Source organism: Aulonocara sp. 'chitande type north' Nkhata Bay, linkage group LG4, assembly GCF_057382095.1.
Source record: "Aulonocara sp. 'chitande type north' Nkhata Bay isolate Kocher_YH1m ecotype deep benthic linkage group LG4, A_spYH_male_GT1.1, whole genome shotgun sequence".
Lineage (NCBI taxonomy): Eukaryota > Metazoa > Chordata > Actinopteri > Cichliformes > Cichlidae > Aulonocara > Aulonocara sp. 'chitande type north' Nkhata Bay.
In genome coordinates this window covers 10,327,648-10,337,852 of record NC_141347.1, presented here as the reverse complement: position 1 = coordinate 10,337,852, position 10,205 = coordinate 10,327,648, and the positions used below count along the sequence as shown (strand labels likewise).

The 10,205-nt window shown below is 41.0% G+C and overlaps 1 protein-coding gene across 3 annotated transcripts in view; it reads left to right on the top strand.

Annotated features, from left to right (window-relative positions):
• Nucleotides 1-2,460: 2,460 nt before the first annotated feature.
• Nucleotides 2,461-10,205, top strand: part of LOC147331958 (TANK-binding kinase 1-binding protein 1-like) — a 32,892-nt gene continuing 25,147 nt past the window's right edge. For all 3 annotated transcript variants that reach the window (XM_086288308.1, XM_086288307.1, XM_086288306.1), the window contains exon 1: nucleotides 2,461-2,564. The gene's annotated coding sequence lies outside the window, so the exon portion shown is untranslated. The remainder of the gene's footprint in view (nucleotides 2,565-10,205) is intronic.

Sequence of the window (10,205 nt, the reverse complement as noted above, 5' to 3'; positions counted from 1 at the left end):
CACCATTTGTATAGACACTGGCTTGGGGTGCCTTGTACAACAGTCGAATCCATGAAATGAATCTGTCCTTGAAACCAAATCTTTGTAAGACCGCAAAAAGAAAGCTCCACTCTACACGATCGAAAGCTTTCTCAGCGTCAAGTGAGATAACTACTTCTGGATTAGTGGTGCTTCTTTAGCTCTAAGGTCAAATGGTGGGAAGTGTCACGGCTAGACGGTCCTCACCGATCGCCTTGCCAATTTTTGGTGGTGTTTGTGTACTTTGTCGTGTTTTCCTCTCCATCCTGTGCATGTGTGTTTTTTCTGCTGGAACATGTACTTCCGGAAGCCGTGGCACGGAACGGCAGCTGACCCGGGGGGAGTGTCCTGAGCTGGAATGGTCGCACCTGTGCGTAATCACTTCGCCGGCTACAACTAATCTGAAGCAGACCTATTTAACGGTGCGGTCGAGTCACAACCAATGCTGGAATGTTGAACTAAAACGGGCAGCGTAGTCGCGACTAGCATACCCAGTTTGTGAAGGAGAGAGAACGTTTTCGTTACTGTGCGTGTGTTTTTCTCATTTGCCTCCAGGATTCAGGGATCGGAGGAGTGGGCACAAGGAGTTGTTTTGGATTGTCACTGCACTGTCACCACGGGGAGAAGCCACCGTATCACTGCACTGCCCTTTTTGGATTACTGACTCGAACTGTTGACTCACCTTTTCACTGTGAATAAATCCACTGTCACTCTGCAAGGAGTCTCGCACCTGAGTCCTTTAACCCAATTCGTCATGACAGAAAGTCCCAGATACAATAATTAAATCATGTATCTGTATGAAATTCACTAACTTAATTTGTTCTTGTTGAGATGACATGAAATATTCTAGTAAGAGTGGTTAGTTTCTGGACATGAAATTCACAAGATCACATGAGATTTCAAACTGCAGGTAAATCACTGGAGTTATGACAGGCAGCCAACTACACACACACCACGTGTATGCTATTTATTATGGTCCTGGGTTCAAATGTTAACTAGACTCTGGACTTTGTTGAACATTATGTAATATGAAGACAACATGTAGTATTTAAGTGACCAAGTAGTATTGGGGTAAAAGTTAATGAATAGTGTTGGAATAAAATGACAAAATTGTGAAGGATTAAAATATTCCAAGAGCTCAACTTACTTCATCTAAACATTTTTCAATCACGTTTCATCAACACAAAATGCACAGGTTATTGAATATGAATAAGTTGTTTAAGTTTCCGCCAAAGCAAAGCAATTGTGTGCAACCAATGTCCACTATTGAATTAAGTAAATCCAACCTGTTCTTTTTTTCAGTGCAGGGGCCCTCTCTAGTTTTAAGATTAGGCTTAAAACGTTGCTTTTTGATAAAGCATATATAGTAAGAACTGGATCAGGTGACCCTGAATCCTCCCTTAATTACACTGCAATTGGCCTAGGTTGTGGCTTCCCTTTGATGCACTTAATATTTCTTCTTTACTCATCTTTTTTCACTATGTGTTTATACACCTCTCTGAATTTAATCTTTAGTTATTTATTAATCTCTGGCTCTCTTTCACAGTGTGTCTTCTTCCTCCCATCACCTCCACCTGGTAGCAGCAGATAGCTGTCCCTCCCTGAAAATGGTGATGGCGGAGATTTCTTCCTGTTAAAAGTTTTCCTTCCCACTGTTGTCAAATGCTTGCTCAAAGGGCTCCTTTGACTGTTAGGGTTGTATCCTTATTATTGAAGGGTCTTTACCTTACAATATTAGGCACCTTGAGATGACTGTTGTTTCGATTTGGCGTTTTATAAATAAAATTGAAAATTAAATGTCATTGTTTTTGTCTGAATACAATGGGATGGTTAGCACTGTTGCCTCCAGGTCCTGAATTCAATTCCAGCGTCAGGGAAAGGATGGATTTGCATGCGCTCCTCGTGTCTATGTGGGGTCTTTCTGGGTACTCGGCTTCCTCCCAAAGTCACCATATGTGCAGTTAGTGGGGTTAGATAAATGGTGATTCTAAAGTGGCCACACCATAGGTGTGAGTGAATGGTTGTCTGTCTCTCTGTGTTTGCCCTGCAACAGACTGGCGATCTGTCCGGGGTGTACCCTGCCTCTCGTCCTCTGCCATCTGGGACAGGCTTGCTAAGTTGTGTAGGAGGAAGAAGGTGGATAAATGGATATTGTGTTGTGTGTAGACGAAGATCAGATCTCACAGATTGTTGCATGTCCAAAATGATTTTGTTAACCCCTGTATATGCAATCCATCCATCCATCCTTCTCATTCCCCATACCCAATACAGGGTTTTCGTGAGGCTGGTCATAGAATGTGAGAAAGCCTACCTTGTTCAAAAGTGTTTCTTTATGAATAACTCCCCTTTAGACAGTTTAGTAAAAAAGTTTTGCGAGCTGGTTTTCCTCAGTATTCATCTTTTCGCTTACCCTCCCCATGTTGTTAAAAGGGGGAGGGGGAAGTACACTCAACCCCGCTACACACACTGCTGATGTCAGACTCCAGTCATGTCGACCCTCCTCAGGATCAACGATACCATCATGTTCATGGCGTTTCTTCAGAGCCGTGAGTAAAAGTAGCTTTAGTGCCGCATGCGTCTTCTCTCTAATTTCCGATATTGTGCGTGTTGCTGCAATCTACTGTATCTGCTGTCCTGTTATGTTACCGGCTAAAACATGTCTGCATTTCGAAACGGGTCAGGATGACATGCTTTAGTGGCGCAACGGAAGATGCTCTCGGGGAAAAGCATCAGCAACACCGTTGTAGCGATTTTTTTAAAAACACACATTAATTTATTGTTACATCACAGAAAGATTATTTTCTTTTTTACCCGGCTCGACAATAGATTGTATAGATTGCAATAACCCCCTGCAATATAAGCATGGATAGAGAAATATAATGACATACACTTGACACAGTGAGACTGTGTGTTTTTGCGTGTGTGACTATTTGCAGTTATGACTAAAGGAGCAATGGAGATGCGAGGCTTTATCAATCGCATTAGACGTGTTGCCTTCAAGTACTGTCGGGTTTTGGACACTTTGTCATCAATACCTTAGCTAATTTCCTCTTAAGTGTGCGTGTGTGTGTGTGTGTGTGGGGGGGGGGGGGGGGGGGGGGGGGGGGGGCTTTCGAAAATGTGCAAATCACAAATCGTGCTATTCACACAATAAGGTTAGTACAGACATGACCCTACTTTTGAAATCGCTTTTGAAATGAGCTGAGATGGCCTATTTATAACTCAGACAAACTGATCATATAAATGGACTGGATATTATATAGCACTTTTCTACATTATTTATACAACATGACTCATTCATCCATTCACACATATTCTACAGGTGTTAGTAAGTGCTTTCTATCTAACATTTACATGCATTCATTCTCCAGTGAATACATCAGAGAGAAACTTGGTGTTCAGTGTGTGAGGATACTTAGGCATGCAGACTGGAGCAGTGAGGATGGACCACTAACCTTCTTATTAGTAGATCACCTGCGCTACAGCCAAAATAGTATAATACTGTTCTTCCCCAAAACTAATGATCCACTGCATATGAGCACTGTAATAGCTTACCGAATAGAATACATTGAAGCTTAAATTAATATAAAATTTCGGAAAAAGATTAAATGTGCTCTCACTGACGGCCAGCATTGAGTGTTCATCTATTACTGAATGTATAAAATTGCTGGACTAAAATCATCAATCACATTATAGCTAATAATCAAACAGTTTTGTTGTGACACTTGCATGATCAGTTCTTGAATTTTGTGCATAATGATGCATAGCAAAGCATGACTTAAATGTGCCTTTTCTGTGCACACTTGGATGGTCATGCTTTAAAAAAGAGAATGGTCTAAAATAGAGACCTAGTTATATGAGCAGTGCTTACATAACCTAGAGATGGTTATGTGAGAAAATCCCAGTAGATCAACAGTTTCTGAAATACTCACTGATGCCAGACTAGCCCGTTTGGCACCAATGACCATGCCACATGCAATTTCACTTAAATCACCTTTTTTCCCCCCTGTTCTGATACTAAGGCTGGACTTTAATCATTGTGATCACATCTACATGCCTAATTGCACTGAGTTGCTGACATGTGATTGGCTAAAATTTGCAATAAGCAGTTCAACAGGTAACCTAATACATTGTCTGGTGAGTGCATACAGAGGGTAAAATAAGTATTGAACACGTCACCAATTTTTTAAGAAAATATATTTCTAAAAGTGCTACTGACATGAAATTCTCATCAAATGTCTCAACCCATCAAACCCACACATGCAAATAAATCAAACCATAGAAGTACATAATTAAATTATGTGTACTAATGATGCAGAAATGACACAGGGAAAAGTTTTCAGGATTCAGGTCAGGTCATTGGCTGGGCTAGTCTAGGAGGTTTACTTTCTTTCTCTATTCAAAGGAGCTTGCAAAGATTTCTTTCTCTATAAGCAAATGAGCGTTTCCTTGGCTGTGTGTTTGGGATTGTTGTTTTGCTGACACGTCCCTCGTTTCACCTTCATCATCCTGGTAGGTGGCAGTGGATTTTTTTTTATCAAAAATGTCTCAGAACATCTTTCCATTCATCTTTCCTTCAATTATATGACACCCCCCCCCCCCCCCCCCCCAATGCTGAATGCCAAAAAACAGCCACATACCATGCTGTTCCTACCTCCAAATTTCACTGTTGATATGGTGTTTTTGGGGCGACATGCAGTCTGTTTTTACCTCCAAACATAGTGTGTATTATGGCATCCAAATGCTTTAGTTTTGGTCTTAATTAATCAGGCTATATCCTGGCAGTATTTCACAGGCTTGTCTAAATGTTGGTCAGCAAACTGTAAACGCGGTGTGGTGAGTGTCCATACATGGTTGAGCGCATTATTTATTGCTTTCTTTCAACCAATTCTACCTGCTGATTTCAGGTCTTTCTGTAGCTCTCCACAACTGGTCCTTGGCTCTTGGAAAACTCTTCTGATAATTCTTTTCACTGCCTTCCTGAAATCTTGCGGGGATCACCTGGTCGTGGCCTGCTTATGGTAAAATGATGTTCTTACCAATTCTAGATTATGGCTCCAACAGTGCTCACTGGCACATTCAGTAGTTTAGGAATTCTTCTGTGACAAATCCCATCAAGATGTTTTGCAACAATAAGGTTTCAATGCAATGGCGTGTCCAGCGGGGTGGCCTGGGGGGGCACAGGCCACCCCCCCAACCAGACTGGCCACCCCAGGTGCCACCCCAAAGGTAAAACAATAAAATTCAAACAAATGTACGATTATGTTTTCACGGTGAAGCTCAGATATCCGAGTGTAAGTGAATGCAGCATCGGCTTCTGCGCTATGTGCATCACGTTAGCAAAGGTAGGAGAGCCAAGCACGAAAGACAGCACTGCAGGAAACAATTTTTCGGTGAAAGAAAATGAAAACAGAATAAATGTCCCGGTAAGTAATATTAAGTTTGTTGAGTTTAGTAAACTTCGGTGAAATTAGAATCCCAAGGAGAAAATAACACTTAAAGAATTATTGCAGCCATCGTATATTTCAGACAGTATGCTACTGAGGGCAGCTAACATAAGAGTTATGAGTTATAAGATATAATCTAAGTCGTAGCATTGCTGTATGGAGCTGCAGATTTGGTTGCAGGTTAACATAGCTGGACTGGCCATCGGGCATACCGGGCATATGCCCGGTGGCTTATTTTTTTTTTTTTTTTTTTGTAATGGCATGAACAATGACAGGTGGTGGGCTGGCCAGATGCTGGCAGATGTGTAAAAATAACTCAGTTGTTTGGTGGTGTCTATGGCGGGGCTTCCACAGAGGCCAGCAGGGGAAGGGGAAGGGGAGGCAGGTGGAGAGCCCCGAGGAGGCCACCAGTCCGAGTGTCAGGTGAACTGAACTTCAGGTAAGAAGTTATGACCTGCAGTCTATCTGGGTCAGATATAAACCAAGTTTAGGTGCAGTTTATTTTCGTTGTGCTGACTTTTTACTGTCAGTTGCAATAACTCGTACTGCGTTCTAGCCAGCTTGATGGAGTTTTTAGGTGGGTGATGTTACTGATAGTGAACTTTATTTTATTCATAAGGTTAATAGAGTTGCCAACGGGTCCTTAAAAAAATGGGATGGTCCCTCATTCAGAGAAAATATTACACGTTTCGTATTGAGCTGAGAAGAGACGCAGTTTGTCCCGGACTTTAGCTAGAATGGAAAAAGACACAAAGCTGGAGTTATTCTGTCGTTACGCTGCACAGCTGCCTCTTCTTCTCTCATTCTCTCCCCCCTCCCTCTCCTGTTTCTACTTCAATCATAAAACTGATCAATGATCAGCTCATCGGCTTTTCTCTCTTGTTTGTTTATCACTCACTTTGCGCCAGAAAGAGGAAACCTGCAGATGTCGCGCTAAACAACAGCAGCACGTTTAAGCTTGATCAGCTGTTGTCAGAATTTATTTAATATTAATTTCTAGTATCAGCTGATGTTTGCTGGAGCCACAGCTGTAAAGCTGCTGGTCATGATGTCAGTTTGGATATATGGTGAGAGGGAAACATGAAGATGAAACCAGGAGATGTCCTTACTGAATCATCAGAGCTGAACAGATGATGGAGAAACAAGTTTACCTTTTAGGTGACATGAATGAGTTGAAGGGAAGTTATGAACTGTTTCTGAGAGACAAATAACACCAGGATCCTTTTCTAAGCAGCTGACAGCTGGTAACTGTGCAGGGGCGGGTCTAGGAAGTTTTTGCCAGGGGGCCAGGTAGGGCATTAACAGGGAAAGGGGGCACAAAGAAATACTTTTCTTTCTTATTCTCATTTAAAATATCTAGCTTTTATTAAATAATTATCTAAATCTTACAACCAAAGTTTTTATCTGACGTAAAATGTATAGAAATCATACATATACCAAAAAGACAGTGTACATCACTGTCACAACAGCATTTGTTTTCATTCAAAGTCTTTATGGCTTTAATGGGGCAGGGATAGCTCAGTAGGTAAAGTGGTCGCCCCATGATCGGAAGGTCGGCGGTTTGAATCCACTTAACGGCTACCCTGAGGTACCCCTGAGCAAGGTACCGTCCCTACACACTGCTCCCCGGGCGCCTGCTTAGTGGGCTGCCCACTGCTTCACTGAGTGAATGGGTCAAATGCAGAGAAAAACAAGTAATTTCCCCATGGGGATCAATAAAGTATCCATTATTATTATTATACCTGGTGGGCCGGTCTGTAGTCAAAATGCCAGATTTTCTGTCCCAGTCCAGCCCTGCAGGTTAATACTGGCAGTGTCACCATGCCAGCTGACTGTATTTCATCATCAGCCAGTGTTGTTCTTCATACATCAATATTACCAAAGTTTACCATAAGGCAGCATAGAAAGTATTTACTTGCTTTCAGGTTTCATTCAAATGTTAGTCTTTTCAGTTGTTTCCCCACTTTTTTCCTGTTTCAAAATCAAACACCAGTTTGTGAGAAGATTATCTTCTTTTTTTAATAGGCAGATAAAGTTTTGCATTGGCATTGGCTAATTTGTCAATTGTTTGTTACAAATGTTCGTATTTTAATATTAAAAAATGTTTTTGCCCAAAACATATGTGCACTATGTGTCAGTAAAAATACTATGCAAATATTGCTGTCCTTGAATGCTGAGTAAACACTGACAAAGCACTGATTGTATCTCTTGTACTTTATCAACACAGTATCTAAAAACTTTGCACCGTAGTGGTTAAAATCTCATTCTAATAAGAGTTAAAAGCGCATTCGGTTATTAGGTTTACAGGGTTATTGAATTATGGTTAATGGTTGGTAGAATTTTTTTTAAACATTATCTGCCAATTACATCTGCCACCCTTCTCCAAATCTGTGCCCCTACCTGGCCCCCCCAACAAAAATTTTCTAGACACGCCACTGTTTCAATGGTCTGGAGAGAGCTCATTGGTTTTTACCCATCATGAGATGTTTCTTGGTAATGAGACACATTTTTTAAAATAGGTCAGTTGGGACTGAATCAGCTGACGTTAATTCCTGTTTTATTTTGACAGTGTCTGTGTACTACTGTGTGTTCAATTTTGCTTTCCCTGTCCTGTTAGTTCATCGTTTAATTATCCTGTGTGTATTTTAGTCTCCCCCTGCTTGTTGTTGCGTCATCCCTGTTTGCTGTGTGATTCCCTGTACCCTATACTTTCCATGTTTTCTAGTTCCCAGTTCCTAATTTCTCCCTCGTTAGAGTTTTTTAGTGATGTTCCGTTTGAAGCGGAGGCTCCGGTGCAGAAAACCAAAAACAACACACTGCTTCTGAAGCAGTGTCGAGGCTTGGTTCGGCTAACCTGAGTCACATGATCAGTGATGTGTGAAGCTTCATTTGGTACGTCTCTGCTTCAATACCTGTTTCCATGGTTTATAATGAAGGGAATCATTGGCAGGATTTGTGCTGTGTTGTTGTGATTTTGTGTGAGAGAGCGAAGTGTGTGACATATTGAGAGACATGGAGCCAGCGAGAAAGAGAGGACATTCTGCCTATTCCTAAAGAAAAAATAAATAGAACAGTCTTATGTGTTGTTTTTATTTTACTAGTTTTTAAAAAATTCTACCCCAAGGTAAAAAAGTACCTAAAATACATTATAGATATAAGTTATAATATATTATATACAAGTGTAGCTGTGCATTGGTTAATTACATAACCATGTGGAAATGGGGACCTTACAGCACAAGCATACTCCCAACCTATTATAAGAGCGTGTTGTATATTATTATAAAGAATGTTTTGCTTTCAAATGTCAAGAAGTCAAACAAAAGGAGACCATAACACAGCACGTTTAAGAAAAAGTTTATTTATCAAAAGTATTTATTAATCAAATAATCATTCTTTTTCACTCCCCCCCGCCCCCCCATAAATACATACATACATTCATACATACATAAAAACATGTTCAAAGCACCTCAGTCACATGATATTAAACAGAAACTGTCAACTCAGCTCTGTAGGAAGCAGTTCATTTCAAGCTGTTTATTCAAGCTGCTCTTCATACTTTTGGCCACAAGATGGCACAAAAGAGGACTGTTGAACAGCTTCGAGTAATGAAACCTTTTTGAATACAAGCTTCAATGTTTCAGAAAGCTTAATTTGGCCATCATAGCTGCCACCTTAAAACTAATTCCCTTGTGTTCGAGTCCTGTGTTTGGGTTCTGCCTTGCCTGTCACACAGCCACATATGACATTCAATCTGTATAGGGATTAAAAATACAGAGTACAATACAGACAGTTTTACTAGTTCTCCTACTTTAAATGCTACTGAAACCTGTACAAGCCAACCAATAACAGAGGAATATAACGACACAGACGGCATAACATTATGGCCACTTGCCTTATATTCTGTTGGTCCCCCTTTTACTGCCAAAAGAAACATGGGGAGTCATGGACTATGCTAGACTGTAGTATCTGACAACAAGATGTTAGCAAAGATTCTTTGAGTTCTGTAAGTTGTGAGATAGGACCTCCTGGATTGGAATTGCTTATCCAGCTGTGTGTGTGTGATATTCTCTGTTTGACTTGGTTTGTTGAAGTGTTCAGTTTTGAGTTGTATGGAGGGGATTTTTACTTAGGTTGTGTTTTTGTTCATATTTGGTATTTATAGTTATCATTTTTAGATTTTCTTCAGGGTTGTTTTTTCTGTCCTCCTGTGTTCCCTTTGTCAAGTCTGCCTTTCTCTTAGATCTTCCGTGCTTAGTCAGTCTTGTCTTCATGTTTATTTATCTTTTGTCTATGTCACGTTCTTTTGTCTTCGTCCCTGTCTGTGTTTATGCATCTTGTTTTATTCTTTATATGTCTTCACATGTGCTCTGAAGCCTCGGCACAGTACCTCCCATCACTGTGTTCCCTGTGTGTTTCGCATTTCCCCATTAGTATCCTGAGTTTCTTGTAATTTTGCCCCGTCTACTTTTTTGTAAAGTTGTTTTGAGTTTAGTTCTGTCTCTGAGTTCTGCATATTGGGTCTCAACCTGCCTGCTACACAGCAACGCATGACACCAGCACATCAGAAAACAGAGACAGACTCTTTAGTGGAGATATCATCTGAATTTCAGGAGCGGGACCACTCCTCCTTCACTCCCCCTCCGGCCTCAGGCTATAACCCCCCCCCTCCAATACCTGCTGTTCTCATTTTCATGCTCCCCCTGCCCCCCCCCCCCCCCTTTCTTTCTGCTCTTCTCCTCT